The sequence below is a fragment of the Mustela erminea genome, chromosome 1 (assembly GCF_009829155.1).
Source record: "Mustela erminea isolate mMusErm1 chromosome 1, mMusErm1.Pri, whole genome shotgun sequence".
NCBI lineage: Eukaryota > Metazoa > Chordata > Mammalia > Carnivora > Mustelidae > Mustela > Mustela erminea.
The window spans coordinates 40,108,610-40,122,188 of NC_045614.1; the positions used below are offsets into that span (position 1 = coordinate 40,108,610).

At 43.3% G+C, this 13,579-nt stretch overlaps 2 long non-coding RNA genes across 4 annotated transcripts in view; one reads left to right on the plus strand and one right to left on the minus strand.

Moving 5' to 3' along the window:
- LOC116579531 overlaps positions 1–13,579 on the minus strand; it is a 70,196-nt gene that overhangs the window by 2,780 nt on the left and 53,837 nt on the right. The gene's annotated exons all lie outside the window — the stretch shown is intronic.
- On the plus strand, positions 2,211–4,603 carry LOC116579534. The gene is made up of 2 exons (XR_004281318.1): positions 2,211–2,489; positions 4,417–4,603. It is a non-coding gene; the product is annotated as an uncharacterized LOC116579534 (long non-coding RNA).

Below are 13,579 nucleotides of genomic sequence, written 5' to 3' on the forward strand. Positions count from 1 at the left end.
GAAGCCCAACAAAAGGGGATTATATAAACAAATGACAGGCTATGCTTTCAACAGAAAGCCATGGAAAAAGAGAGAGAGAATTTAAAAGTGATTATTTACAAGTAATTTTTCACACCAAACAAAACTCTTACGTGTCTGCTCTTTCTCAAATTTTTCCAGAATGCACACAGGTTACTTGCTGAACAAAAATGACAGACACTCCCCGGAAAGGAAAAAGCACAGCTCCTAAAAGTTAGAGGAGAATTTGCCAGATAAAAGAATTCTAAGGCAAATCCTCCTGAAAAACAAAAAGCTCCCTCCAGTAAGGTCAGCACAGTTTCCCAGTTTATGTGTGGTACAGAAACACAGCTTGAGGAAGGGTGGGGTATTTCCATTCAGGCAGTTGGCTTCCAGGCAGCGCCACCTCTCTCTGTTACCTGAGAAAGCCAGAAAATTGCTGGGTTTGAGAGTCACACAAATCCTGAGTCCAATCTGTTCTCCTGGCCACCTGCGTCGTCTCAAGATGGGGCACTACCACTCTGTGCACCCCCCAGTCTAGGTGTGGCCTCCAAAGAGTCAGTCTGGTGTCCGTCTTGCCCTACCTTTTCCATCAGGACTGCAGTCCAGGGCCTGGCATGGCAAGCTGGAGTCTGTCTCACCAAGGCCTAATTGAGTGGAAGCTGAGTGATTGTGACAGATCTTATCGGGCAGGGCCAGCCTGACGGGCAGCCTGCTCAGTGTCACCGTGGGACAGACTCTACTCCCTGAGAAAATTACAAAGTTACATGCCCCATGGGAGTGTGGGAAAATCCCACCATCTGGGACCATTGAGTGCCTTCCTGTTGGATGGTGGCCATTGGTTTTGAATATTCCTGTACAGTCTGGGATGGGGGGGCTCGAATCATCTGAGGATCATGATGGGTGAGGTGAGGTTGGGGGATGCATTACCCTTCTGTGAGCTCCAGACACAAAGACCCTGAACTCCAGACACAGCAGGAAAGCAGGCCCGGTGCCTCTTGGCCCTTCTCCCACCAACCTAATGGGTCTCTTCCTTCATCCAGGCACCAACCTCCTTGCTCCTTGATCCCCCTCTCCTCCTCAAGTGGCCAGTCCCACCCATCCCCTACTTCTCACACATATATATTATATCTCCCTCCTCTTCAAAACTTTCCATCAAAATGCACCTTTTCTCAGTGCCTAGGTTCAGCCTGATAGTCACAGAAGACAAAGATCTAATCAACCGAGTCATACTAAGTATTAATGAGTAAGAACACCCAATTTATTAGGCCAAGGGAACAAATCCCCAACAGCTAAGTTTTACCATTAGGTAACAGGTCAGTAAGCAGAGATTTGTTTTGTTTTGTTTAATGCCTCCCTAGGAAAAAAAAAAATCCCAAACTAGATGACTTAGCAATGGGGAACTGGGTTCTCAAAGTAAAAAGAAACACTGCCAACCAGAATCTCACAGATGCATAGCCTACTGGAACTTTAAGGGAATTCGGAGACTACATAATCATCATCATCATCATCATCACAATAACAATAGTAAACATGTATTGAGTAAATTTTATGCTGTACCAATTATGTTATCTGATTCAATGCATACAAAGATCTTGGGAAGCACATGTGGTGATTCTCATTCCCATTTAATAAATGAAGAAATTGGAGAGGTAAGTAATTTTCTTAAGGCTATAGTGCAACTAAGGAAGCTGAACCCTGAAAGTCTGGCTTCAGGCTCTAGACTCTTACGCATTACTGTCTTCCACCTACTCTTCAAACTGAGATTGTATGGGATTGGAGGTGAGAAGAATGATGAGTGAATGGCCAAGTCCAGACTCTCCCTCCTTCTTGGCACAACTTCTCTTTCATCAGAAAGCAGGAAGTGCAATTCTATGAGTCATAGAGGGCACGGGGATACAGCAGAGATCCTGACAGTTACTTCTAACTACGTGGTATTTAAATGTCTTTTCACCATGACAGCTTTTGTTCAAGTGAAATGTTACTTGGACATCCAATATAACCTGCAGATAAAAGTGAGTTACTCTGGTTGAAGCTGGGAGGAACAGCCCAAACTTGAGTCTTGACCTTCCGTTGGCTCCTGCGGCTCTTCTACGGAAGGCTGACAACTTGAAAAGCACGTTTTGAAAATCACTTCCTGCTATAGATTGCAAAAGTGGCCAAAACTCTTTGTAGCGCTTTCCATCAAGAGGTGGAGTCCATTTCTCCACTCCTAGCATTGGAGCTAGACTTGCTCTCAGCAGTGGAATGCTGTAGAAGTAATGTCATCTAAGTCCAGGCCTCAAGAGACTTTATACTCTCCTGTACTCGTTCTTGGAGTCCTACTACCGTGCAAGCAAGTTCAGACTGGCCTGCTGGAAGAGAGAGTGCATTGGCCTCAGTCATCCCAGCCAAAGCCATCATAGTCATCCCAACCAAGCCAGCTGACCAGCTGACCATGCCCACCTGAGAGCAGCCAAGCCCACCCCAGCCCAGGGGACCAAGCAGCTGAGGTAAGCCCGAAATGCTGACTTACAAATCTGTGGCTAAGTAAATGGTCTTGTTTTAAGCTCCTAAGTTTTGGAGTGGTTTGTTGGGCAAGAACAACTAACTGATACAATTCCCTATAGAAAAATGTCAAAATGATACCATGACCTTCCTCTCAGGTCTCAAAACATGGTGAAATGGTATAGTAAGGAGTCCCTCCCCAGAGCATGCCCTAGCTGCACCAGTCCACCTGTGTCTTCGGATGTGGTAGGCTGAGGAGACGAATGTCCCCAACTGCCCTAACTTCAAACAGAATTATAATCATGGAGAGGAAAAACAAAAAAAACAAAAACCAAAAACCACTCTGTTACTTGGCCCCAGCAGGGCTAAACTTCCATCTAGAGAATTCTGTTCAGAATTCACCTGTGTGGAAAAAGAGAATGTTCCTGTTCCCCAAAGGTGCCTCCAGGCTCATGGCATTCTCAAAGCCTGGGGCGGGGGAATAAGTGGCAGAGAGAAGGAGAGAAAGTCTTAAAGGTTAAATCTAGCACATTAAAGTTGCTCAGAAAATGCCAAAAAAAAAAAAAAAAAAGTAAATGAAAATTTTCAGCCACAGTGGGAGAGTTCCAAGCCCAAGGCCCCAGGTTGATCTTTCAGGCTGTCGGGCACACTGCAAAGCTGTCTCCATTTATTTACTTCTAATTGAAAGCTGGCGTGCTGAGGGTTCTGCCACCCAGGCATGAAGTGTAGCCATCCGTGAAAGATCTCCCAAGACCTCTCCCTTTGCAGAGCATCCTTCATGTGCTTAAAAGGGAAAATGTCACGGGGACACTAAATTAAAACTCAGTTTTGTCTTTGAAAAATAGATTCAATCCTCAGTAGGGTGTGGCTGGAGAGATACCAGCATTAGCATAATTTCTTAGGGCACTTTATAGGTCAATCAGGAAAAAAAGGATATTCAGAAGTCTGCCAGGAAAAAGAAAAAAAGGTCTCATGGGGGCCACACATGTTAATTCTCACAGATCAACACTCTTGGGACTCACAGTTCACAATGGGCGGTTTTCTCTGGGAGATTTTACCTCTTACAGGGTGGTTTCGACAGAGTTGATCAGCTGGTGGTAAATACCATAAAGAAAAAAACAAGTTGACGTGCTTTCAGGATTGTTAGCCACATACAGTTTCATTAGCTCGCTCACTCACTCCCTTCGTTTATTCTGTAAATGCTTATTGGGTCCCCGAGGGGTGCAGGGGATGGTTTTGGCTACTAGACATACAACTGAATGAGATAGCCCCCCTCAAAACCTGCCGTCTACCAGGAAGGAGAGACAGGCAAACAAGTTAAGACGGTTCTCCATTTACATAAGGGCTCCCTCTGGAAAACCTTCTGTGAGTCAGTTTTGGACATCAGCCAGAATCGTTCATAACTCTGGACCCATTCAGCAGGTATCCACGCAGTGGCAGCGGAGACTTCTGAGTACACACAGGGCTGCCTCCTTGGGCTCCTGCCTTTCTTCTTAGGCAAACTTTACCATCAGCATGTAGAGGCGACGAACGTGGGCACTGGATTCAGGCAGACCTCTGGCTATTGGCTCAGTCTGACATTGGTGTGATCTTGGGCAAGATGCCTGACTCTCAAACCTATTTCCTCATTGGTAAAATGAAGACAAAAGCAGTACCATAGCAGAGAATGCCTACCTTATGTCATTCTTCCCTTCTTTCTTAATAACAGAGTCTTGGAATTACTGAGGGCCACAGTGAACCCAGCTTAAAGACTAAGTTGACCAGCTTCCCTTGTAGCTAGGTGTGGCCAGGAGAGTAATCTCTGGACCATGAGATATAAAGGGAAGATGTTGGGTGGAATTTCTGGGAAGGCACTGGCTGCAAAGCATGTTTATACAGCAAGCTGGCACTTAAAAAAAATCTGTTGAATTTCTTCATTTTTTTCTATGTCAGGAATATAGACATAATGGCAGGAGATACAGCAACCATACTGGATCATGAGGTAATCTTGAAGATGAAACCCGTGGAGAAAAACAGAAGCAGCCTGAGACTCTGATGATCATGTAACTACTATTAAGCCTATGGCTGCCAAATTACAGGCTTTTTGTGTGTGAGAGAAAAATTGTGTCTTTTAAAATAACTGTTATTTCTGGTCTCTTACTAAGAAACTGAAGGCAATCCCTAATACAAGTAGCTATGAGTGTTATAACGGGAATTGAATGAAACCATTCGTGTAGAGCAGTGAGCCCAGTGTCTCACCCACAGTGAACTCAGAAGAGTTCACAGTGAAGAGTCCACACTGTCATTATATACTTAAGAAATATTTACATCGTCTTGGTTAGCTCAGGTTGCTATAACAAAATACTAGACTGGGTGATTTATACAACAGCATTAATTTTTTTATGGTGCCGGTGCCTGAAAATTCCAAGTTCAAGGTGCTGAGCAATTTGATTTCTGGAAAAAGTCTTCTTCCTGCTTGCAGATGGCTAACTTCTTGCTGTGGCTTCACATGGTAGAGAAAAGGAGAGAGTTCTGGTCTCTGCTCCTCTTCTTAAAAGGACACCAATCCTCTCATGAAGGCCCCACTTTCATGGCATCATCTAAAACTAATGATCTTCCAAAGACCTCATGTCCAATACCATCACATTGGGGCTTATCAATCCCTTGGACATCATTCATAACACATATGGACATAAGTTCATAACACACATGATTCCTAGCAGAAGCTTTAATTATACTTGTTTTGCTTAAATAAGATTAGCATGAATAGGAAACTTCTTGGATTATAGCTAAGAATCCTGAGGTTATGATAAAAGGAAGTCAGGATCCTGGGTAAATAAAAGTTCAGTGTGATGACTGGGGATTCGAGATTGTATCCATAAGTCATTCTTCCTAGCAGCACTTAGATAGATGGGAGGGCCCACCATTCATCAAAGCCACTACTAATTCATGAGAGTAAAACCACATCATCTGATTAAAGAAAGAAGAACTCAAATAATGAAATCAATGGTCAAACCACACATCCATCTTGTGTTTCCCTCTTTGCTTCATAGATGACCAAAGCAATAGCAGGAGACCTTAAGGAGTACTTGCCTTGTGCCAGGCTCTGTTCTAGGTCTTGCCTTGCAGTGAGTCAGTCAGGGCCAACAAAAACAGAGTGCACATTCAAAATGGGAATTTTTAGAGCTCAATAGAGAGGCCATTTGCAAAGCTGTGGACAAGATGTAGAGCAACCACAGAGAGAGTGCAGCACCTGGGGGTCAGTAACAATGTGGCTGTCACCCCCACCCCCAAGCCTAAAGCCATAAAGACACAGAGCAGTTACCAGATCCCCTAGAGAGGGCCAACAGCCAAAGGTCAGGGCCTTTAATGGCAGGATAAAGCCAGCTCACAATGACCCTACAGAAATGAACTTGATCTCTCTCCTCTCCTGTTCCAACCTCATGTTTTTCATGGGCTGAAACCTTTCAGAAACTCGAAAGCAGTGTCACCCATGACCATTCAGGTCAGCCTCTCAGACACAGCAGAATGGAAAAAGGTGGAGAGTGAATCTAGGGGGGCCATGGCCTTATTCTTTTCATCTTCCACAACCACCGTATGAGGTAGACATTATCAATACCTCCATTTTACAGAAGAGGAAACTGAGACCGAGAAAGAGAGAGGGAGATATTGAAACCATTTATGTAGTTAAAACATGTAATTTTATAAAGATGTACAACTTGGATTCCCTAGAATGAGACAAAAAACTCCCATTACTGAAGCTACTCAAAATAAGGAATTTCTATTAAATGTATACAACTCTACATCAGAACCTAATAGCCCACACCCTTATGAGATGCATACCATGATTATTTCTATTTTACTTTGAAGAAGCAGAGGCTTAATGAGGCTAATTAAATCAGATAACCTCTAAGATCCTCTGAAATCAAAATAGTCTTTAATTCAGTGATTACTTAAAGCATTGCTTTTGACTCAGAAAAGTATAAGAAGCCCCCACTTACAGATCAAAAAGGAAGAAATAAAATTGTCCCTATTTTCAGAAGACATGATGGGCTACATAGAAAATCTTAAGGAATCTAGAAAAACCTCCTACAACTAATAAATGAGTTCAGCAACTTTGCAGGATAAAAGATAAACATACAAAATCAATTATATTTCTATATACCAGCAATGAGCACATGTAAACCAAAATAAAAAATACAATATAATTTGTAATCACTTAAAAAAAAAGGAATACGTATAGATCTAACCAAACATACAAAACTTTTTTTAAAAAAGATTTTATTTATTTATTTGAGAGAGAGAAAGATTGAGAGTACAAGGCAAAGAGAGAAGCAGACTCCCTGTTGAGCAGAGAGCCCAATGTGGGACTTGATCTCAGGACTCTGAGATCATAACCTGAGCCAAAGGCAGATGCTTACCTCACTGAGCCACCTAGGCATCCCCATGCATAGAACTTGTGTGTGAAAACTATGAAACACTGAAGAAAGAAATCAAAGAACATTTACATAAATGGAGAGATATACCATGTTCATGGATGGGATGACTCAACAGAGCAAAAATATCAATTCTCTCCAAAAGGATACACAGGGTTAATGCAACCTCTATCAAAATCTCAGCAAGACTTTTTAAAGACAAGAGCAAGCTTATTTTAAAATTGATATGGAAAGGCAAAGAAACTAGAAAGCTACATCAATTAGGAAAAAGAATACAGTGGGAGGAATCACTTGGTTGTATGACTCATTATATAGCTACAGTAATCAATACTATGTGCTTCATTGGAGGGACATACCCATAGATCAATGGAATAAAACAGAATTCAGAAATAGACCGACACAGGTATGGCTAACTGATTTTTCACAGAGGTACTAGAGCAATTCACTGGAGAAAGAAGTCTTTACAAATGGAGCTGGGGTAATTGCATACCAAAAGGCGGGGGAAAAAAAAAAAAAAAAGACCTTGACCTATAACCTGTATCTCACACCTTGCATGAACTCATAAATGATCAAGTAAAACTCTGAAACTATTAGGAAAAAACACAGGAGAAAATCTTCAGGACTTAAGGCTTAGAGAAGAGTTCTTAAACTTGAGATAAAAAGCACAATTCAGGGGCACCTGGGTGGCTCAGCGGGTTAAGCCGCTGCCTTCGGCTCAGGTCATGAACTCAGAGTCCTGGGATCGAGCCCTGCATCGGGCTCTCTGCTCAGCGGGGAGCCTGCTTCCTCCTCTCTCTCTGCCTGCGTCTCTGCCTGCTTGTGATCTTTCTCAATAAATCTCTCTCAAATTTAAAAAAAAAAAAAAGCACAATTCATAAAAGAAAAATCAATGAACTGGGCTTCACAAATTTTAAAACTTTTGGTTTGGGAAAGACATTGTGAAGAGGATGAAAAAAACAAACCACAGACTAGAGGGAAATATAAGCTACATTTTAAACAAAAAAAACTTCTATCTGCAATATATTGAAGAATTTTCAAAAATCAACAATAAAAGAATAAATAAGCCAATTAAAAAATGGGCCAAGGACATGAAGAGAAATTTCACTGGCGAGGATATATGGATGTCAAATAAACACATGAAAGGATGTTCAATATAAGTAGCCATTAGGGAAATGAAAATTAAGACCACAGTAAGACATCACTACACACCTATCAGGATGGCTAAAATAAAAATAGAATGACACTAGTTGTTGACAAGGTTGTAAAGAAACCAGAACTTGCATACAGTGCTGTTGGGAATATAAAATAGCAGAGACACTCTTGAAATGTTTGGTGGTTTCTTCTAAAATTGAGTATGTAACTACCACACAACCCAACAATTATACTCTTTGTGGCTGATCTCAAGAGAAATAAAAATTTATGTCCACAGAAAAGCCTGTAGAAGTTCCATTCATAATTATAGCAGCTTTATTCCTAATAACCAAAACTGGAAACAATTAAAATCTCTGCTAATAGGTGAGCAGTGAAACAAATTGTGTGATATCCATACCTTGGAATTCTACTCAGCAACAAAACAGAACAAACTACTGACACATTAAACAATTTGGATGGATCTCAAGGGCACTGTATTAAGTGAATAGAGGCAGTTTCAAAAGGTTATATAAAATATACTTCCATTGATATATAACATTCTTGAAATGATGAAATTGTAGAGATGAAGATAGATTAATGGTTTGCCAGGAAGGGATAGCAGGGAGGAGGGAATATGTGACTAAAAAGGTAGCATATGGGAGCAGAACGATCTCTGATGGAACAGTTTTACTGGAATCTGCACATGAGAAAATGGCTTAGAAGTATACATACCCATTGCACCAATGTCACTTTCCTGGTATTGATATTGTACTGTAGTTATATTTTAAAAAAAGGAAGTCTTCACCATCAAAAACAGAAATCTGTGCTGAATTTATGAGCTCTTTCCAATGAAATGTACTCCTGCAGTAAGTTTTTCCATTTGGAGACACTGAAGTGGTTTAACATTAGGGAGAAGAGCACAGATAATCTAAAATCAGAGGCCACCATATTGTACTTTCCCAATTGCACTCCTGGCCATCATGCCCCACATTCCTTTTTTCATCCCTTCTCTGTAACCCAAAACTTTTTCGGTGGGAAAAACAAAAGCCTTCCCTGAAACCATGACTTTTCAAGTATTTTTGGCCACTGTATTAGTTGGAATTCTGTTGGAACAAACTAGAAGAAATGCAACTCAAAGTGTCCGAAGTTAAAAAGGAAATCTATTGGTTCATGACCTATGCTAAGACTGGCTTCAGGTATTAATTGATTCAGGGCCCAGAGGATGTCACAAGGAACCAGCTTCCCTCTATCTTGACTCTACTCCTTGTGGGCCCCATTTTAAGCTCCATTTGACTGCAAAGTGACTATCAGCAACCACCTGGACGACACCCTTCCCACAGCAAATCCAGCAGAAAAGCAGAATTCCACTTCAGTAATTCTACTGAATATTCTAGAATCGAGTCTCATGGGCCCTGACTGGCATGCCAAGGATCCTATGATCACTATGACCAAGGGAATGTAGTGTTCCAACAGCCAGGGTGGGGTTGGCCCCTCCTACAACATGTGGACAGAGGCTGGATAAAAGAAAAGACCCACAGAAATATCAGGACTGCTGCTCAAAGAAGGGGGTTAGGACACAGGGAAGAACAGCCTCTGTCCACCATAGTCATCAATACCATCGCCAGAAAGATTAACATAGGCATTTTGGGACATGTATGTAACCTGCTCCCTCCACCTCCCCCAGCAGTCTCCTCCCACCCCAGCCTTCCTTCTAACTTGGGGAAGGGGTGCAAATGTAGAATGCATGCCTCTCAACACAATCACCTTAAGATTGTCCCTCAATTCCTGGAGAATGCCTTTCCATGTCTTCAGTCTGAGTTGGAAAGTCACCTTCTCCATGAAGCCACCCATCTCTAATGAAATCCCCACTCCCCCAGCTACCCCATGAATAAAATTCTCATCCTCTGTGGACTCACAGTACTTTGTACATGCATTATCTCCATTAAAGGGTTTTTTCATGTTTCAAGGTTATTTATTTACACAACAGTCCCTCATATTGTACATTTACACATGTACATGCACTTACACCTAACCAGATCAGAAGCTGAGAGCAGATACTTGTTTTGTTCATTTTGAGTCCCTAACATACTGTTTAACATATGGAATGGCATTCCGAAATGTTAGATGGATGGATGGATGGATGGATGGATGGGTGAATAGATGGATGGATGGATGGGTAAATGAATGGATGAAAGGCTTCTATAGCTCTTGACCATCAAATACAAGTACCAGCACTCATGTGGACATTTAGTCCACAATAGCGTTTAGCAAACTCCTATTGTTATACAGCAGACACAAACAAATTGTTGAAAATAAAATTAAATCAGTAAAGGGAGAAGCAATCATATGTATATTATGCTTGTTTTAAAATAGAAGAAGTTTGACATAAATACAACAGGCATAGTTTATGGATTCTCATGAGGAAGTAACACCGTCAGCTAGGGGAAAGCACACCCAGAAGGGCTAGGAAGCCACAGCAATGTCTGGAAAAATATGTGCTGGGTTCACTCCCTTGAACACAAATGCCCAGCACTGCCCAAGGGCATAACCTTGAGTTGTGAAAGGGCAACTGAGAGAAGAACTTGAAAAGACAGAAAGCCCAGGGCTTGAGTCTTAACTCTGCCCCTTACAATGGAATCTGTCAGGTGACTCAACTATCGGGGCCTCCATATTCTCACCTGTAAAATGGGGATGATTACCCCCTGAGCTGTCTAGGTGGCTCAAGCCTTAACCTCCTTGCTGTCTCTGACTCCTCCCTTTCCTCCACGTGCAATCCATCAGCAAGCCTACCAGTGAAAGATTTCCAGAATCCAAGCACATCTCTCCCTGCTGTCACTTTGGTCTGAGCCACCATTAACTATGACAAGTGCCCTTGGGATCCAGTTGCTGAGGTGACTTTAGTGAGCAGTGGAGCCCAGGTGCAAACAGTTGTCTGTTGGCTCCTGCATTTGGGAGGGGAGGGAGACACACACCGTGAGATCTGCCGTAGCTTCCTTGCTTCCTTAGCCCTGTCTTGGCTCTCCCAATGTCTTCTTCATCCAGAACCCAGGGTGATGGTATAACACAGAATCAAGGCCTGGCTTCTGCTGCGCAAGCTCCAGAGGCTTCCACCATGGCCCAGGAAGCCTTCAGTGCCTGGCCCAGCTTCCTCTCACCCCCAGTCTCTGCCCCGAGCATTCCATGACTCCCGCATGCTGGCCCTCAGTCTGCTCCCTAGGGGTGCAAACGGGTTCACACTTTGGAACTAAACTCTTGTTCTTCCCTCTGTATCTTGCAGCTTGATCCCCGATGTCCCTCAGCTCTCGTGAAGCCTTCCCTTAAGGAAAGGGAAAGGAATGACAGCACTGGTGTCATTCTCTCACCTGAGTTTGATTTTCTTCATGACGCTGATACTACCTGGAAACTTCGTTTGCTTAACTGCGCGTAAACTAGAATGTATGCACCACGAATGCAGGGATATAATTGTCTTAATCACAGATGTGTCTCCAGACCCTAGAATAGAGCCTGACACATAAAAAGTGTTCAATAAATATTTGATAGATAAAAGAAGGAAGGAAAGAAGAGGGGACGGGAGGAAAGAGGGAGAAAGGGAACATCCCTCTTATAATCCCGCAAAGGGTGATTATAAAGACCCAATTAGAAAATTCTCATAAACCCCTTAGCGCGCGCGCACACACACACACGGGTAAAGAAATCAAAAGAAGTCTCCTCACTTTCCCTGGATTCACCTGGCTTCTGAAGAGAGTATTTGAGCCCTCTGACTAAGCAACAAACCCCTTTGGCTTCCCTGGAACTAATGCTTGAACCTAGTTCAGACCCCCGGGGTTTGGAGTTCATTTTCTTTTGGCAAACTGTCGCCTTTTCTTTTCTCAGGGAAAAAATAAAATACAAAAAGACACTCACATAACATCTTGGAGATCAAATGGCTCTTGGAAAACTGCATTTTGATGAGCGAGGGAATCAAAACCATATGGATTAAATTCTCCTTAGATCTCCTAGGGGAGGATGGGGGCCGGGAGCAGGGTAAGGGTAGGGATGGCTGGGAAATTCAGCATCGATTTTTCTGAACACAGAGCCGGTTCATGAAGGATGGTCTGAGATGTAGCTGGTCCTTCAAAGCGGTTTGTTGACCATATGCCAGCTGACTTGGAAGAGAAGGAAATATGAAAGTTCTTTTATTTTCAATACTCCTGTTTCTTTTCTTCTGATATCCACGCCCCTCCCCTGGCCCCACAATGGAGCTGATGTTAGGGTCTTGTCAGTGACCAGGAAAGAGTAGTGGCTGGACACGAAGTTTGTATAATTTCTCCCAGAAACCAACCTCTCAGTCTTTCCCTGAGGCAAGAGTCAGAAATAGCTGTTGAAGCCAAATATTTGTAATCAGGTACTTAGATGAGTGTCGTTCTTTTTTTTCTTTTCTTTTCTTTTTTTAATGGTTGTATTTCTATCTGCATTTTGCTGATCTGGGCAAGTTGCAGAAGCCAGGCTAAGAGCCGGCACACAGCATGATTCACACTGTCATTTGCTGGGAGAGCAAATCAAGAGGGGCAAGCGCTTCCAACATTTTTACTTTAATCGTTGAGAAACCTCAAAAGCAGTTTCCTCTGTTCTTCTCCTAATCTCCTGAAAGCAGGTAATGCTGCTGACCACCATGCTGGGCCACGCACGGGTGGAGCATTTACACAGCACTCTTCTGACTTCCTCCTCTCTGGCCACATCTAGAGACGCACTACTCTTGTTGTCATTTTACAAAGAGAGGAGACAGGGCAGAGAGGGGAAGCAATGGACCCGAGGTCACACAGCTCATACGTAATCTGCAGAGCTGGGACTGGAATCTAGGGTCTTCCCATGCCAGAGCCTGCATCCCTGACCATCATTTCCCTCCAAATACCCTGCACTTTTGCAATTTGTGCCCTTGCTTTCGTTGTTCCATTTATCTAAAAAAGCCTCTCTTGCTCTTCCTACCCTTTCTCCCGGCCACCTGGCAAAAATCTACCCCACCCTCCACGCTATGGCTCCTGTATCCATGGAGTCCTTTGGGAAACTCCCAGATTGCTTGGGACTTCTCCCACCTCTGACCTCCAGGACACTTGGTGCCCTCTGGAGCTGGCCAGCCCATTCTGCGTCACAAATTCAGCCGGGCGTGATGGTCAGGCACTTTGGCTTTAGACGATGAGACACACCTGCCCTTGCTCCTCTGCTGGGACACTTGAATGGATGAACCACTCCAACATGAAGATTCCTCGTCTGAGGAAAAAGGCAGTGAGCTGGTGGGAGCAAGCCACGAGGTCATCTATGCAGGGCACAGCGCAAGCCTGCGATTCATGTCAGCTGCTGTGTTCTAGTTCCTCGGCTGCCTGTTGGAGGTCTCCCACCTGACTGCAAATTTCTCCAAGGAAATGTAATAGTCACTGATTTAGGCAGTGATTGCATTAGGCATTTCACTAACTGAGTTTCAAGAAGAAGAGAGGAGAGAGGGGCAGGTGGGATCAGCAGACAGAAAGACGGCTCAGAGGGAATAAGGGAGCCGATGCAGACTGAGCCCCTGT